Here is an 18,750-nt window from a genome sequence, read left to right on the forward strand (position 1 = left end):
TCTAACCATTAGCCCACTGAGCCATTGAAAGGTGTAATACCAACATCAACCACAGGGTGGCACACTCACCAGCGCATCCAACCGAAAGTCGAGGAAGAGCGCGTCGCTTCGCGTGGGTGATGTCGACACCATCCCCACGCACGCCTTCGTTTCGAAAAGGTGTGTCCTGCGTAAACATCATCCCCACACGGCGTCGATCGACAGTTCGTTTAATGTTTAGAAAATGTGTGTCCTCCGTAAACATAGCTTAGTTGGACAAGCGACCGTCAGTATGGACTCGTTTTCAAAAAGCGTCACGCACGCACGCACGCACCAAGGACCGACATTAGCGACTCACTTTTCTCGCAGGTTAGTGAGCCATCAATTTGGGGATTTGAATGACACTCATTGAATTGCATTGATGCTTGTCTCCTTCTAAAATGTTTGAGTACGTTTATTTTTGTGGGAACATGAGCTCATGAATTTGGTTAGCTGTTACTTGTTGGTGGAACATTTGATGTACGTAAGGACAAAGTTATATATATATATATATTAATGTCGTAAACCAGCAGGTCTTTTCTAAATGCTTTTGAAAAGTTGAATGCATGAAGCCGGAGTGTCCAATTTACAGTAGTTGACGAAACGAGAAAGCCTGCCACAGTTCGGCTTTCGCCACAGGTGCTCAATCAACCTGCAGGCAAACGAGCGCGCCCCCTGCCGGTTCGGTTGTTTAGAAGCACCTGTGGGACCGGAATTCGATGGGAATCTATTCCTCTGTCAAAGGAAAAACGTCATGCACATATTTTAGTCCTAATAATCAATTGCATTCACTGTAATAAATCAGATAAGGTCCTAAGCGGCTACGAAAAAAATGGGAATGTCAGAAATGGGACGACGCTTGTGACAGGTAAACCGTTGCTCAACAGATTCTTTAGATTGCTGAGATGCTGTGGACTATTTATTTCAAGTTGTGTGACACACCTAGAGCACTAGGCCCTTTTTTAAGCAATATGTTTTTCTTGGAATGAAGTTTCCCACAATTATCAAATGATAGCTGACTTGATAGTTCTGCCGTGTTCACTCTCACGACGACGCAACCGCCTCTTTCTGGTGTCAGAAGTGGGATGATACCTCGAAATTGTTCCAATGATGCAGTTGAATTGAAGTTCCCCTGTAATTTTGCAGCATTTTTGGAATATTCCTGCACGTTTGGAGCATAAAGCGTCGCTGTTGCATTTCCAAAGTTGCGGCCCTCTCCTCTCGTATCGGTCGTTCGCAGCAAGTCTTTTAGCGCGGCGCGATGCCAGCGTAATTAGAAAGCCACGCGGCTGATTCCTGCCGGGTACCTGCACGCCAATCCATTCATCAAGCATCATTTCAATATGCAAATGCATCACACGCGGCGGCGGCGGCGGCGAGCCAGCGGCGCGGAGACAATGTGCGGCATGTGGGAAAATTCATGTAGCGTTACAGTTCAGCCGTCGTCGCCCCGATTTGATCCCTCGCATTAGCATTTCAGGTCCTCTCCGAGCTCGAGCTATTTGTAATACACAAAAGGAAGAAAGGATCCTTTGAATCTTTCAAGCTAGTTTTGCATCAAGGTTATTTGAGTGAACAAAAAGAAAACGACTGCAAAATAAAATGGAAGGAATGCTTTCGTTAAATGAAATAACATGAAATGCTTTCTAACAAATGAATGCTAATTGAAACGTATTAAAAAAAGTCTTTTAAGAAAAACAACAACAACTAATGATTTTGAAACTGTAACCAATATACACGCTTGGCTTGAAATGTATTCCTTTCGGTCGGAATGGCTGCATGACTGAAATGGCGAGAAATCCACCACGCAGAATCTGCGCTTGGAACAATCCACTCAAATTGCCGCTTGCACCACAACTTTGAGCTGCTTTTAGCTAAAGTGGAATGACGCTTAATTGCTGCCAACGAGCGGTCAACTTTTCACCATTCCTTTCTTTCTTTCTTTCTTTCTTTCTTTCTTTTTTCTTCTTGTCAGGGCACAACTGCTCCGAGTTCCGGACGTGTGTGTTGGAGTGAAAAGCCACTTTTCATTCTGTCCAATGATGGCCCAATCAGAGCTCATATTGATATTTGGGTCAAATTGCGGGCTTCGCCTCTTTTGTAAACCAGGCCCGTAAACGCAGAAGCAATCGAAAGGCCCAAAAGACGCGAGCGTCCCAGAGCAGGCAAGGCGGCGAGGTGACGACGCTTCTTTGTTAACAAGCCCTGCTGTTGGCCTAATGAAATATTGACTTGCAGATTGTATTGAAAGCTTTCCAAGCACTTTGTCAGCACCGACGACGTCTGCACTTTTTTTATGCTGTTTTTTGAAAAGCCACCTACCTCCATGATTATTAGTCATTTCTCTGTCAAGGAAATTCTATCTTTTATTTGAGTAAAAATGTCAAATAAAAAAACAAAGCAGCATTCCGACTCATCAGCCCAATGAAATGAGTCTATTTATCCCTGCGCCCCAAAATTTCGCATGCAATCTCCGCGCAGAGAAGCAAATAATTCCAACTAACTCTCATTATTTTGGTTATCGCCGTCGGCCAGTCGACGTTTGCCCCAACCTCGACTGGTGCTGCCGACCGACCGACCCGACCCCAAATGTAATCATTTTCTTTGTAAAGAATGTCAATAATAAATATGAAGTTTGCCACGAGCCTGTTAACAGTGAAATATGGCAGGCTAAGACAAAAACTCAACTGCTTGTCAATAGGTTGAGCGCAGCTGTCAACAGCTGTTGAATGTAACCAAGACTAAAATCCAATCATCAGAAACAAAAGTCACTTTTTCAAGGTAGGTGTTGCAATAACGCCCAGCCAGTGGTGACGAATGGCGTCGGGAGTAGGCCGAGCGTCCAAACAAAGTGGCGGCGGCGGCGGCGGCCTGAATGATGAGGACGGGCAAAGAAGCGGGCTTCCTCCAACTCGGCGGGCTCGCAGCCCGAGCACGCGGGAGCAGATGTTGTTGCGTTACCTGGCAAAGTCACTCGTAAGTCACGCCACGCCGCCGCCCCGAAAAACGCCCGTGGGCGCCGCCACGTCTGAATCCCGCGCGAGCGACCAAGAAAGCTAGCGTCGGCGATCTCCCTCCAATTGAATGATAAGCATCGCCTGTTGCCGAAGTGCTTGCTGAGTAATTGCTCTGTGCCTTTTGCTTGATGAATGTGATTGCTGCATTTTTCACATCCCCCTTGCCTGGGCTACAGGTGGCCGGCCGGCCGCTTTCATGAATTACCTTCCTAATTGCTTTGAAAATAGAAGTTGATTTTAGAACGTGACCTGTCGTAGAGGCGACACCAGCAGCGATGGCGATCCAGTTTTTGCTCTTCGTCGGAAAAAAGGCACCGACAAGCACTGATGGCCCATTTAGAGAGTGCTTTTTTTTGGGGGGGGCTGATTCATCTTCATGTGACACGGAGCATTGACAAGCTCGTAAACGCAGAGCATCGCTTATATCGGCACAAAGGCCGGACTGTTTATTCGGAGGATTTTCTTTGTTCTGTTTATGACAAAGCTCAACACTGATGAGGCTTTAAGTGCACTTTGCAGGGCCCCGCAAATCCAACTTTTATGACATCGAGTCGAGCTCGCGAGGTGAGAGTTTATGGTTAAGCAGTCGTTTCCTTTGTTAGCTAGCTAGGGAGAATAAAAATAAAGTTGTAGAGCAGGGGTCACCAAACTACGGCCCGCGGGCCGGATACGGCCCACGGGACCGTTTAATCCGGCCCGCCAACCCTGAACAAATTGTATTATTAAACTTTTTTTTTTGACATTTTGCCTGCAATGACTGTGTTTCCCCAGTAGATGGGGAAGCGCTCGCCTGTGCATTTACTACCGGAAGCCGTGTCAGAAAGCTCGGTGCACACTCACAAGTGCGTGTACGTACTCAGTAGTACGGACATGGCGCACTCGCGCTCTATTTGTATCAGTCACGAATTTAGAGCGTGGGCTGAGACGACAGCATTCTTGTAATTCGCGCGCTCAGCTTTCAGATGCTGTTTTGCACTAAAGCCACCCACAAACCTTCCTCTGGAATCCTTCCATTAAAATGAGTCGCCCAAGGAAAAGCAAGGTGGACACAGTGCCGAACGTTTAAAAGAGAGTGTCCAATTTGGCTCGACGTACGCGACGTGACGTTCAGCCACATGAACGTCAACATCAACCCGTCACAGATCGAGGTAAACGGACCAACACCTCGGATCTCGCCTAAGAATTGCCACAACAAATTTTACTCCAGACTATGACGCACTAGCAAACTTTAACAAAAAAGACAGCGGTGTCTACAAGCCTACTGGAACCTACAAAAGGATTATAAAGAAGGAACACAAGAACTTTAAGAGACTGCTCATATGTGTCAGAGAGATTCTGCTCTGACAACTGAGCTGAACTTTTATCTGTTAAGATTGTGCATGGCACAACAGAAAGTTAATGTTCTATGGCTTTTTTTTCTATGAAGAACCCAGAGAGAGTTATTTAGTTATTATTTATTTCCAGTTTTTTCTGTGAAGAACTCAGAGAGGGTTATTTAGTTATTATTTATTTCATTGATAGTGTTATTATTTGTTTCCTGACTTTTTTTCTGTAAAGAACCTGGAAAGGGTTATTAAATAACCGTTATTTGGTTATGTGTGGCTTTCTGGAAAACAATAAATTTTTTAAGCTCCCCTACGATCGTCACACTTTTTCTGTTACAAACTGACACCGGCCCCCCATCAGAGAAGGGAAACGTTATGTGGCCCTCACAGGAAAAGGTTTGGGGACCCCTGTTGTAGAGGGATCCAATTTTGATGCGAGGACGCCTCACTCGCTATCAAATAAAATTCTATCAATGAGGTAGTGAAGGAACCACCAATATGTGCAAAGAGCCACATACGCAATCCCAGTCGGGAGTTTGGATTCTTCCTTGATCCGGCGAGCTATTTGTGCACTCGCTCCTGACCCCGCACGCCATCTGAGCTGGCCTTAATCATGTAACGTCCTCTCCGTAATGGATTGGTGCGTGGCAACGTTTGACCCTCTGATGGCGACGCGGGCGCTCGTTTGTCTGCCCCGACAACGTGACCTTCGTTTGCCCAAGAAGATCAATTTGCACACAAAGGCCCGAGCGACATTTACGGTTCTGTCAAGTACCTTTGCGTCTGCGGTCGTCGTCTATCTATCTATCTATCGGAACCGCTTACGCTCATCGTAGCCCTGTGCCCATCTCGCACTTAACGTAGCTCGGCCGACCGACCGAACCCCTCCAATCGGTCGGTAACGGCTCTGACGTGCAGAAATTGCCGTACCGAGGTTCACCCCGAACAAAACAGGATGTTCCGGGAAGCTAGATTCTATTTGCATCTGGCGGGCCGGCCGGCCGACAACAATCCATCCGATCGTCTTTTCGGACTTTGGTCATTGATTACGAAAGCCAAAAGGGCCCGTCAAGTGTAGTCAAAAGCCCCCCCGGATAGCCGGAGCTGTTAAGAAGGCGACGGGTGGCCATCCATGCCTACCAAAGTTCACCTTTCTTTCCATGTCTGCTTCACCTCTAGAGTCTCTTCAGAGCGGTGGCGAAAGTAGCAAGGTAAAAGGGTTTTGGTTGTTGTTTTTTTCTCAGCTTGTGGCAGGCAGGCAGGCAGGCAGGCAGGCAGGCATTTGTTCCTTTTCATTCATTGTCTAACCTGTGCCAAAATGATTCCTAGGCAAATGTATTGCTGCACCAGAGCCGTCCGTATTTGGCGAAATGAACCTTTTCAAGGTTGGCCGTGACATGTAGCATTCCTTTTGTTTCATAAGTGAACATTGACACTGACTCACCATTTTAAAGAAGCAAACAAAGCCTCTTTGACAGAGCAGAGCTTCAAATCCTCCCGGTCCAGATTTCATTGACACACACACACACACACACACTCACGCGTGACAGGCAAACAACTCCGGAGCGCGGGATGGATTGACGCGTGGCAAGCAAGTTCAAAGCAAGGACGTGGGGATCATCTGCAAACAAACAAACGTGATATGTGTGAGCGGCCGTCCTCCAAAGAGCGCCGCAGCGGGCTCTCGACCTCATCGCAGCGCTCGCCAGACTTGACAATTTCTTCTAATGACTCTCATTTGACAGCCTGGGAGCTCAAGCAATGTGGCAAGCCTCACTTTGACAGCTCGGACCAGGCGACTCGTATTCGCCGCATCACTAACCGGCTACGCTGCCCGCGACAGGTCTGGAGTACAAGCAATAACAAAACGAGGCCCGTAAGTAGCAACACGAGGAAGCTCTTTAATTTGATTATGTGAAATTGTGACTGAATGCGTTATTGCTAATTGTTCATTCATCGCACCCCCCAGGAAGCGCGTTCTACCGTACACTTCTTTCTTTCTTTCTTTTTTGTCCCCCTCCCGCAGTTTGAGTTTCAACAGTGTGCAGCGAAAAATAGGGCAATTATAAAAGAAAAAACCCATCACATCTCCCGCTAGCGAAGCGGATCACGGCTAATTGCGTCTTTGCGGGAGCACGCAACGGCTGAAACCACACTCAAAAGGTAACGTTTCCTTCTCGTCTTCACTACAACTCCATTGATTTTGTTATTAACCAAAAAACAACAACAAAAAGTTCAGTGGTGTTCATTTTCTTGGCGGCGACTTCACTTGATCCTTTTCTTTTCAACGTATCATGGAAGCCGGCGGCTAATAGTGTTTTGTATGATGAAATGATGGATGGCAATCATGGAGGCTTGAGTTAGTTAGAGCAAGTGATTGTCTTTTTTGGGGGGGAATTTGATCATCCTTTAAGACGGCCTTTTTCACATATCAGGTCCATCTCAAGAAGGCTTTTCTGTTTTCCTTTTTATCTCAAAGGGACATTTTGTCTTTTTCAAATGTTAAATTGTCACACTTCTTTCACCTCGCATTTTTGTATTCGAGCAAGATTGATCGGGAGATTTGTTGAAGCAGCATGTGGCCAAAGTGAATCTTGTACACTTTGAGCTCTTGTTGAAATGTTGCCCCTGATGTTTGTCTTCTTTCCCAATTCATTGTAACGTGGCTGTCTGCAAGCATTCCACTTTCAATCCATTTCAATTGATTCCCGATATGCGTTTGTGGAGACAATTTGCCACATTTTCTCAATTAGCATAAAAGGTGCACGCGGTTATCCCGGCGCGACATATCCACCGTCATAATGAATTGTTTACACTCCTCACAAATGACGTTTCAAATATTGATGAGCTGCGTGCACGGTTATTTCCATTCAGCACAGTAGTGGCTGGGCGGCAGTGATGAATAATACATTTCATCCATTTACTTTAGTTTTTTTTTGCGCCTTGTTGAAACAAACGTTTTGAGTTACGGTATGACGCTGCGAAGCGGCAGCCGGCCCAGCGGCGCCTCTGATGTGACGGCTAATTAGCGCCTTGTTTACAACAGGCGGCTGCTTTTTCATACTGTCTGGCAACAAAACAGAAGATAGGATTGAGCCCAAATGTGAATACAGGGAGCTGGAAACACAAGCTAAGATCAGGCTCATTTATTCATGACTAGCGCTACTTGGATTCAATCTCATTTCATCTGCTACAATTGACCACTTTGCGAAACAATTAGCTTCAGTAAACAACCGTTTTACTGGAAACAGAAAAGGCAAGGCAGCAAAGTACTCTAACGTACCAAAGCTAGCAATAGCAGGATAACACCCTAATATCTTTAATACTGGTACCTCCAAGCGTCATTTACGATCACTACTACTGGCTGAGGAACGAATTTGGACACCCGGCCCTGCTGTTGGTGATTGGCAATTGTGCCACATTTTTCAGTGTAATCAGACAGTTGGCTAAACAATTAGCCATGACGTATTCTGATACCGGAGCGATCCATCTACCGGGCTAACAGTATATTGTTGTTGTTTTTCTTTTTTCGTAAATGCTGGCACAGTAGAGTCGCTGCGGGTCTTTCCCAGAGACTCCGACTGGCTCCATTATGAGAGCAAAGTCATCCTTTTCAATATGACATTTCCGCTACGGTGGTGACGAGATCAACATTTAAATGATGCGCCCATCCACTTGCCTTTAGCAAATGATTTTGAATGATGAGTCCGGAGGGGTGTTGGCATTCTTGAGCGCCTGTTGAAGTAAAATAAGCCCAAAAAGAGAGCCATCCAAATGCTACTTTAGGTCTTACAATACATGATTATTTCAACGACGAGGTCTGAAGGTGACTTCGTTGCGTTACAGGTTATTGCCTCGTTTATCGAAAATGCGGGTGGCCCGGCTTTTCGGCGCGGCTGACTGTGAAACCGACTGCTCTCCACCAGCCCGTAAGGACACGGCCACGCATGCGGGAAACCGGAAAAGACTGCGTCAATTGCCCATCGTGTGTTTTCCACCAATAGAGTAGTTTGGTATGAATGTTAGCGTCGTCCAATTATTTGGCCACGCATGCGGGAAACCAGAAAAGACTGCGTCAATTGCCCATCGTGTGTTTTCCACCAATAGAGTAGTTTGGTATGAATGTTAGCGTCGTCCAATTATTTGGTGGAGTTCACTACTTTGTCGAAAGACAAACGGTTTATGTTCCCCAAGAAAATGAGCATCGTAGCATTTCCCGCTTCTTTAAATCCACATCGTATGTAATTCCGAGACTTGACGAGGTAGCCAAAGCTTTAAAATTGTGTTCAGAACCACTTCGCCATCGTAAAAACCTTTTCTTTTTTTTTTTTTTTTATTAACACCAAAAATGTAACAGTGCAATACTTGTCTTTGGTCACCTCAGAAAACATTTGGCAAAGGCACTTGTGCTGCGAAAACCAATAGCTGGTCCACGCCGCACGAGTCGCCCATTTAGTTTGAGTGATGGTGACGCTTGCTTTGTTTTATGCTCGTTTGTTTTCTCCTTTGGACTTATGGCTGCTGTCATCACCGCCAAACATATTTTGAACCTCTTGTTCTCAAAGTATGTCAACAATATACATCACGGTGAAAACTATTACTGATAATCAACCGGGCCGATTCTTAAAGTTGCTCGTGCATTTTGAGTTTGAGGCAGGCACGAAAAAAAGAAATAAAAGCCCCGCGTTTGGCCGCGGATGGAGTTGTCGATGATGTAGATGTCTGCGTTTGGTCATTAAAGTTTAAACGGGAGAGGCTGCTGCTGCTGCCGCTGCCGCTGCCGCTGCCGCCGCCGCTGCCGCTGCCGCCGCTGCTGCCGCTGCCGCCGCTGCTGCTCCTGCTCCTGCTGCTTGATTCATGCCACGGTTTGTCTTCTGCTTGGCGGGAAATCGACTTTGAGCGTCTTCGATGCCAGTTAGCGGCACATAATAAACAGATTTCAATTTCACCGCCCTTGTCAGACCTGTTGTGGGATCATTTGGCGAGATCAATAATCCACAAATTCCCCTCACTTATAAAGGGAAAAAGGATGTCAACATAAATCATTCGATAAATAAAGAACCGGTTTTAGCGGCAAATCCAGAGGACGTGAGCAACTCCGATAAGGACCGTCCTATATAGCATCGTCTCCGAGTCACATTCTATATTTTCCAGCTCGATGGCCGCGATAAGTCCCGCTGATTCATGCAGAAAATTGTCAGCTTCACTCCAAGCGCTTTCTATCTGCTCCATCCGTTCCTTAACCGATACGCACTTCAAACCCCGCCGCCTTTACTATCTCGACATCATACCCACCCCGCCGTGCCAGGGGCCCCAATAGCCAGAACGCAATACATGAGCCTTTTGGCAAGGAGGGACACTTTGAGCACAAACTCTTGGTTCCTATTTCCATTTCCAAGTTAATGACACTTTTCTTTTGAAGCAGAAACTCTTAAATGAACAAACGTTTGTTTTTCGACGCATGCTTGCACGTTTGTGACCGCGCCGTGGCCTCTGGTGCTGCTATTGAATTGACACAAGTGCTGACACGGTGCAGACGTGCACCGTCTTGACGCATCCAAAAGGACCTCACAGACAGTCAGTCCCCAAGTGCTAAAGTGCTAAAGCTAGCAGACGACACGTAAACACCAGCGGGTTACTCGTGATGCTTTTCTTGGAGGTCGAGCTGTTGTTACATGCAGTTTCTCACACGTGAGATTAATAAAGTTCCTCTTATCTACGCAAACGTTTTTTGTTTTTTTTCTTTCCCTCCGCAGCTACCAAGTCATCCCAAAGCGTGATGCTTAGAAGGAGCAAAGGGAGAGAAAAGAAACAAATGTTCAGCCTTCTACGTCAAAGAGCAGACGTGCCCAAAGTTCATTTTGTAGGTGCGTGATGTCACACACACACACACTAACGGCAAATGCATATCTTTGCTCAATTCTTGTCATGCTGTGAATTTCTATTTCCTTCCTCTCCAGCGGTGGTGCCGTTGTTGTTTTATTTCTCAAATAAACACGTTTGACCGTGATGCAATAGAACGTCTTTTTCAGCAAGGCAGGTAAACACGGCGGGAAGGGATGTCGGGGTTTGGTGTCAGCCTCGGGGCGCGACTGCATCCCGCTCGCTCGCTCGCTCCCTTTGATAATGCTACCCGCTGCGGCTACCGCATTTGCATATAAAGCAGAGGCGTGTCGCATCTTAGCCTTGCAGGTTCAAGTAGGAAAAATCAGGTCCCACGCTGAATTGACCCATCGGAAGAAAATAGCGGTAGCACGTCACTTCCCACTCTGGAAGTGGACGCGCACCATTTGTTTTAGCGGGCCGTGTCAACGAGGCAGCGGGCCGCATCAGGCCCCCGGGCCTTGACTTTGACACCTACTAAGACATACGGAGGGAGGGAGGGAGGGAGGTGTGCTGGAAGCAGGCATGCGGGATGGGATGTTCATTGCAGCCGCACGCCCGCTGCCAAGGAAGGTGCCGGCCGGGGTGGCACGCTCTTCTCCTCTGACGACGGCTCGGCGTCTGCTCTTTTTCCTCTCCGCCCGCCGTTGGGGGAATTGTGGCCAGAGAATGATGAAAAAGATGCGGGGAGTCCTTGCCCTCCGCTGTTGTGCTTGATGCGTATTTGCCCGCTGGGGAAAAGAGAAGCGGCAACAACAACATCAAGCGCCGGCCGGCCGGCCGGCCGACCGACCGGCCGGCCTTCCTCAGCCGGCTCCCACGGCTGCGTTCCGAGCACGTTCGGCGGCCTTTCGTTAATGCCGAGCGGAGTCCGAATCAATGTGGACCCGGCTGGACGGCAAAGCTCCACCGAGGCTGTGTTTATTCTGTATCAATTAAGAGCGCTTAACATTTCTCATTAGAAGAAAACCAAGATGGATGAGATTAGAATTTCTTCTTGGAAAAGGGACAAATGACAGGAAGAAAAGTCAACTGTGAATATTTAGTTTGCGCCCATTTAGGCCTATGGAAGGAACGACCATGACATGTCTAACATTTACCAGAAAAGCAACCTATTGGTCGAAAAATGCCTTGGCAAAGAAAAAAACCCCGAGCGTTGTGGCCGTGCGGCTATTTTGCCTGCCGCTCCGATCTTGGCCATCTTGACAGCCAGCGCCGTGTTCTTTCCGCAGCGCCATTTTCTAATTGTTATTTTCTTTGGTGTGACAGAGCAAGCGCACCTCCTCCTCCTCCACCGCTTCCTCCACCGCTTCCTCCACCGCTTCCTCCACCGCTTCCTCCACCGCTTCCTCCACCGCTTCCTCCACCGCTTCCTCCACCGCTTCCTCCACCGCTTCCTCCACCGCTTCCTCCACCGCTTCCTCCCTCCCTCCCTCCCTCCCTCCCTCCCTCCCTCCCTCCCTCCCTCCCTCCCTCCCTCCCTCCCTCCCTCCCTCCCTCGGCTTTGCTGTCAGCTAATTAGCTTTTGCCCTAATGACCGAGCGGCTTGGCCGCGTACGGCTCTTACTGTTTGGACGTGGGCAACCGGGTGGAAGGAATCTGGCCTTGTCGTTGGCTGCTAATTGAAGTAGCACTAGAAGAGTGTATACTGCGGCGGTCACAGTTGAAAAAGAACTCAATGGTCGTCTTTGTACGTGCATCCATCCGTTTGTGCGTGGTGCTGCGCCTCCTCACTTCACTCCGTGTGTTGTCTTGTCGCAATCACAATAAAGAGGTCACCCGCCATCTGTTGCAAATAATGACATTTGAAATGTGGATGCTCATATTTTTGACATGAGGGACTGCGAGGCGTGTACATTTTTCATGACATTGTTTCCTCACACGGACAATTTGGAATATGAAAAGTTGCGTCTCAAGCAGCGGCTTGACACGTTGAAGGAAGAGTGCAATGGAATTATTTTGATTTGAAACAATATCGTTTTGGAGAAAACGACGATGCAAATCAAGAAAAAAAAAGAAATGGCCCTCATTTTGCATTTCACCAGGAAAATGTTGAAATATTCAAAGTCTAATGATGTAAATTCACGGGGGGAAAAAACCCGAGACTAAAGTTGCTGATAAACACGTTGCGATGGCGCAGGGGTGCCGGCGCTGGATACGGGGCGGCGCACGCCACTTCACTGCCGACGCGGCCCTAATCCCTTTTTCAAACATGTTGAACATCCCGTAAAAACGCTGACCTTTACAAGACAAGCCCATCGCTTGACATTTGCGATGACAAGAGCGCTTGTGGCAGCGCCACGTTACGGGACAGGTTGTAAAAGAAAATCAATGTAGCGCGTACGGGAGGCGGCGGCGGGATATGAGCAACCTGGCAGGTAGACATAAAAATAAGAGGGAGAGGAGGAATGAGATGAGACAGGCCCTTCTTCCTGTCACTCCTTTTCTATGATCATCTATCACACACCAGGGGGCGCTATTGCAGATCGCATGCTGGCTGTGTTCATAAAACAATTCATATCAAGTTTTTGGAGACCTAAGCTGTTGCTCTGACTATTAGCTGCAAAAATTTGAACAAAAGCCGCAACACGTCATCTGACAAGACTCGCGTGCATATATTCTTGATCCTCCATGAACAACACCAGTGAAGTAGTAGTCGTTGACAAAATGCTACGTTAGCCAACATGAAGAAAAGTTTGAAACTGAATCCTTGATTTGTCTGCAGGGGCATCGCGTGCTCAAAAGTCTGCCTTTCCAAAGCACCAAATGTGACGGAAAACAGCATTCACCTTTGGGGTGGATCGCTACAAGGTACGTGCAAAAACATCCCTTCTTTTTTCTCTTTTTTCTTAGTTGACCTCGCCAAGCCTGATTTCAATGATGATCTTTTGGGGAAATTGAAGAGAACCCCTGTCCGTCCGTCCGTCCCCATACTCCCTTCCTTCTCTCACTCGAATGGCTTCGACCCTGGTTTTGTATTCCGTGCGGTGTCCACCTGGAGTCTCGTATAATCGTTGTGATGTGGAAACGCATAACCGATGAATGTCTCCGGTCAGGGTTTTCTCTCATTTTGGATTGTTTTTTACTTTAGCGGAAACCCGAGGGCCTTCACCAGCGTCTCAGCTGGAGACATTTTAAATAGCTCTGCCCCATTTATTTTGGTCACGGTGCTTTTGGCCGAGGTGATACCTCTGGGCTTTATATCCGGCGCATTTCACAGCGTCTGTGCTCGGCGCCAGGCGAGGAGTCGTCTGCACGCGTCCGTCCGTCCGTCCGTCCTCTTTTTAGGGTTTGCTGATTGCTTGCCGTTTTCCCCGCCGACCTGTACGTGGCTGGGAGAAATGCGCTTCCACCGACATCGTGGCGCCATAATGGAAGAATATAGAACAAGTGTACCAGCAGAACTAAGTCCGAATATTATGAGATAAAATGCTTTCATTCTCAAACAGGAACTACAAAAGATGCATGTGAGGTGCATGAAAAATCATTTAGTCATCATATTAAGAGAACCAAGTTGTCATTTTGCACAAACCCTGTTCTGCCACTTTGATTTGATTTAGCAAATTGGCATTTGAAGAGGGAGGGGAGGGGTGTGTCCACCGTTTTTGAAGGGCCTATTGGGTTAATTACACGTCTACGATATCCAACTATCAAACGGTGGTGTCGTGTCAAGCACGTAATTAAGCGTCGACAGATCGACGCGATAAGGATCTGGCAAGGCGCCGTGGATGCTTGCCGAGCTTTGGATTACATTTGGAAGTGGCCTCGCTCGCTCGCTCGCTCTCCCCTTGTTGTACTATTATTGGAAGACCTTTTGGGGGCAATAGTAAGCAAAATCGGCAGCCAGTGGATTTTTTTGATTTTTTTTTATCGTTCACGTCCTGATTGCGGGGAAGAAGAAGAAAAAAACAACGGAGTGGCTTCAGGCAGAGGGTAAAAAGAAAGGGGGTTGTCCTAATCCCGTCGAGGTGGGACGCGGCGAAGCGTATGGCCGGCCGCCATCATTGTAATTGCAGCTGTCTGGCCTCAGTCTCCGGCTCAGCAGCACGCTTATCTGCCCGCCAAAAGACGGACGCTTAATAAAGTCATTAAAGTAAAGTCAAAGCCGGCGACTTTACGTATTTGTTGCTCGCAAGTTTCCCGGCTGTAAAAACTCACTGACTTTATCCCACACGCTTGAAAGACGTTCACACATACTTCATCTTGGTTTCCTTTCGCCCTTTTATTCCTGGGTGTTCTCCTGACTTATCGATGTCCAATTTCCCTGCCTTAGTGTTGCAAGTGCTGCAGGGGAGCCAATGTACGTAGGTGCATGAATTCCTCTTGTTTATGACAGCTAATGAATTCATGAAACGAGGACAAGTAACACGCGGACGGTAGCACGCTGACGTGAAAGCCTTTCGAGCTGCCTAGTCCCCATCCCCCAACTAACTCTTCATTACTTTCAGCCTATTTGGCCACGACACAATGTGTGCCGCCATCTGCGTGGTTTCATTACGCTCGTAGGAAACGCTCCTGTCGTGTTTGCCAAGATTGATAATGAGGTTCATCGTGTAGCATTGCTCTTAGCGTCCATTTTGCGTAGGAATCCGGCCGGAGTAGTGGGAGGAATTGCTATTGTTTTGGAACTCATTCGACTGGCGTGGGGAAGAGGGCCGTCTCCACTCCTTCCCGCAACGGCGCAATCCCCCTTCTTTCAGACATCTCCCCGAAATTCAGTCAAACCCGCCCGGGCCATAAAGAAAGCTCTCGTTGGCAGACAGTCGTAGGGAGCGCAGCTTCAACAGATATTGCCTCTGTAGTGCTTGCAGTAGTCGCGCTCGTCGCAGTGCTGCGGATGGCAAATCAGTCCTAGCAGCCCTCTTGGATATCTCCTTACATGGGCCCCATTCATCTTTGATGCTAGTCGTACTTAAGGACCATCCTCCGGTCACATGGATGGCCGGCACTGGCGGCCTTCTCAAGAATGCGTTCCTTTCCCACGGAAGCCGCTCGTCCACCCCCGCCCTTTGGTGGAATGACAATTTGAAATCTATAATGCATTGGAAGTCCAGTCTGGAGAAGTGGTGTGAAGCACAGTGGTTGCTCCATATGAGTTGGTACATCTTAACCAGGAGAAATAGGTCACTTGATAGTTGTTCATTTTGGTTTTACTTGTTAAGCACTTCACTGGTTCTTTTATCTCAAACAAACATTGGAGGTCGCATGACCTGACATCCGATGAAGGCGGAAGTACAAGCCGAAACATGTCAGGTCATGCAACCTAAAATACGTATTTCTTTGAGATAAAAGAACCAGTGAAGTGACTTGATTTCCTGTTCTCTGACACACGGCTGTAATTTGAACCAAATTCCCCTTTTTGCGCTGTTGATTGACAGCTGCAATCTCATTTACGCAGCCTTCAAACGGCGCGCCACGGGGGAGAAAAGCCACGCACGTCCCCTTGGGGACGCCAACCTGCAATTTGCGGGGGAATTATTCTTTTCCCATTAAAGTGCCCACCTAATTGAGGGAACGTGGCCTCCGACATGATGGTTCAGAGCGGGATGATTCTATAATAGCGGCCCGATTGTTCACGAGGAGCCATAATAGCAATTTCCTCCTTTTGTTTGTGTGTGCGTGTGTGTGTGTGTGTGCGTGCGTGCGCACCAGAGGCTGAATGTGAAATAGGGCAGATCGCCTACTTGATGGGAAAAAAAAAAGACTTGCCAATTCAAAAGCCCCAAATATTTGTATTGAGTTGGGCAGGAAACATCAACCAAGAGCAAGAGATGGGATTTGAAGGTCCTGTTTGTTTTTTTTATATAAATTTCACTTGATGATTTCATTTCAGAATCCGTATATTAGGATTAAGGTCAAACCGCAAAATAAAAAACAGGCGGGCAAGGTTGGCTCCATCCATCCATCCATCCATCCATCCATCCATCCATCCATCCATCCATCCATCCATCCATCCATCCATCCATCCATCCATCCATCCATCCAAACGAGTCTCGGTTCAGTGCCAATATCGTGTCGAGGACTTCTGCAATAACAGAAGCAAGGTCTTTGTTGACTTTAACCAAAGGTTGGAATGGAACAACCCAAATAGAAGTTGAAAGCTTTGGAATGCAACCAAAACACCTACTTCAAAACAAGATGGTTGCGAGCTTTGGCCTTTTTTGTGAGGGTGGGTGGTGCGGCCATTTGAAGTTTTCTTACTTTGGCCTTGTTTTTGGTCGACTTTGCTGAAATTGGATTTTCTCCTTTTAAGCCACATGCTGCCCTGCCACCGTTTACCCGGCCGGGCAACTACTCTATGACCTTAACCTAATCTTCGATACCGGCCGGCCGGGCGAGCAGCTTGCTAGGTACGTTTCGATCATTTCGCAACTTGATGTGGCTCGGTAGTTGCCGCCGTTCCGGTTGGCGACCGAGGTCCAACGAGATCATCGCTAACGTGCGTGAGCCAATAATAGCATCCGTGAACTGGAAAATGAAAGCATGAACGCAATTGTTACCGTTTCATTTTATCGGAGCGCAAATTGTTTTGCCGGCAAAGTCGACCGCGACGAGGCATCCGTTGCTACGATGCGGCGAGGCGAGGCGAGGCGAGGCACATGTGCTAGCACGCGAAAATGCGCCGACAACCCCCCCGCTCAATCCACCTCCGTTGGTACAGTAAGCCGCAGCAGGCTTTCATAATTGCACAGTTCACGCTTCGTAATTACATCTAACCCGGCTCGAGCAGATTGTGGATCAGATCCGACCCCCCCCCGCCGGGGACCAAGGTGATAAACATGAAAGGAGAGCAGACAGCAGAGGTCAATTGCTCGGCGGAAGTTCAGATCAATTATTGACAAACACGAGATGGGTGAAGAGTTCACGGGGAGCCGTAGAAAATGATTTGTGAGCCGCCGATGGCAAAGCAAAGAGCGCTCGGCTGCTCCGAGGAATACGCGCGACGTTAATCGGAAATTCAATTAGGATGGATTAGGAGTAGCCGCGCCAATGGAGGACGTTTCCAATACATTGATGAGCTGCGGTCGCTCGACAATGGCTTAAAAGACGAACGGAAGACAGACGGGTGGGTGAGTGCGTACCGATACCAGGTGCTGATACTCAAGGGGACGACTGTCTGAGGGAGGTTTTTATTCGAGCGGGCTCGATTGCAAAAAGGCTGCAAGCGCTTGAATGGTAGGAGTCACGTAACCACGCTGCAATTATTCCAATTTCCAACTTTCAATTAGCCCGCATCGCCTCACACTAATGGCTTCCTGTGAGAAATGACTCGGCAGACCAATGAAAATGCTTTCATTGGTCTGCCTTTCATTTCTTTTCTCAATTTGGACCACGTTGAATTAGGACGGACAGTCTAGCCTTTGAATGACCTCCCTTCTTGTTCCTCTTCTCATTTTCAAGACAGGCCTTCCTTCGGCCGCTGAATAATGAAAATATTAGTTCCGGTGTAATGCAAAATTGTTTTCGCCGTAGGCTGTCGCAGTGACGCAAATCGGAATTAATTGTCATGAAAAAGAGTCGTTGGACCACGTACTACGCAGGTTGTTTAACGATTGGACACAAAAGCGCCGGCGCACATTTAATACCACTTCCTGCCCACTATAATGTCCTGTAGTATGAAACAATTAGACACAATCACCGTTGATTTGTTAGAAAGTTGCTGAGTCAGCGGCAGCTTCAATCAGGGTTTGAAGTCTTAACAGGTTCTGCGAGGATCATTAGTTTCATGAATGCACTGCCAATTAGCTTGACATATGCTCTCGTTTGGAGGCCCTTGGCTCATTATTGTTTGAAAAGTCCGCCCGCATGGATGGATGCTTTTGCATGGGAACTTTGGCAGGCGCATATGAGCATCGTTTGAGCATCTGCGGGCGGGCGGGCGGTCAGGCAGCCACGCAGCCACGCAGCCAGGCAAGCAGCCACGCAGCCAGGCAGGCAGCCACGCAGCCAGGCAGCCACGCAGCCACGCAGCCAGGCAGGCACGCAGGAAAGCGCCCGCGGGTAAAGCGGAGACAAACGTCCCGTCGCCGAACAATTTAGCCCCGTTTAATTGAGCGCAAAAGATAAGGCGGCTGAAGTCCTTTTTAATAGAGGCTTCGGTTGACAACGTAACTGCAGCATGAGTAATGGGTGCCGGGCAACAATGTTAATCAGATGCGACAAGAAGATATACCTTTTGTAATCAAAGCACGCTCGGCCATTTTTCTTCTTTTTGGACTTGCCCATCAGTCTCGGCAGTGACTTTTCGTAAAATATTGCTACTTTCACCCGAATTTGAATGTAAGGGCAGCACTAAAAAGGCATTGTAAAACCATGAGACTATTCGATGATGTTGTTTTCCCGTCCCGCGTTAACTGCCGTTTTAAAGCCAATTAGGAAGAAAACCTGAAGTCGTTTAATCATGTCCGTATTCCGGAACGGGATGAAATCGTCTGTCCTTGAAATTCATCTGGAAATTTCACTGCCATCAAATAAATGCAAGCAGACATCAAAAGTGCGTTTATAGC

At 47.8% G+C, this 18,750-nt stretch overlaps 1 protein-coding gene across 2 annotated transcripts in view; it reads left to right on the forward strand.

Moving 5' to 3' along the window:
- The first annotated feature begins 97 nt into the window (after window positions 1–97).
- Window positions 98–18,750, forward strand: part of sgcd (sarcoglycan, delta (dystrophin-associated glycoprotein)) — an 82,538-nt gene continuing 63,885 nt past the window's right edge. The window contains exons 1-5 of one of the 2 annotated variants that reach the window (XM_061298932.1): window positions 98–348; window positions 6,106–6,236; window positions 6,387–6,523; window positions 10,117–10,227; window positions 12,969–13,054. The gene's annotated coding sequence lies outside the window, so the exon portion shown is untranslated. Of the gene's footprint in view, window positions 349–4,680; window positions 6,007–6,105; window positions 6,237–6,386; window positions 6,524–10,116; window positions 10,228–12,968; window positions 13,055–18,750 lie in introns of those variants that run through there. The other variant, XM_061298931.1, reaches the window with a different exon arrangement.

This window comes from Syngnathus typhle, linkage group LG15 (genome assembly GCF_033458585.1).
Source record: "Syngnathus typhle isolate RoL2023-S1 ecotype Sweden linkage group LG15, RoL_Styp_1.0, whole genome shotgun sequence".
Lineage (NCBI taxonomy): Eukaryota > Metazoa > Chordata > Actinopteri > Syngnathiformes > Syngnathidae > Syngnathus > Syngnathus typhle.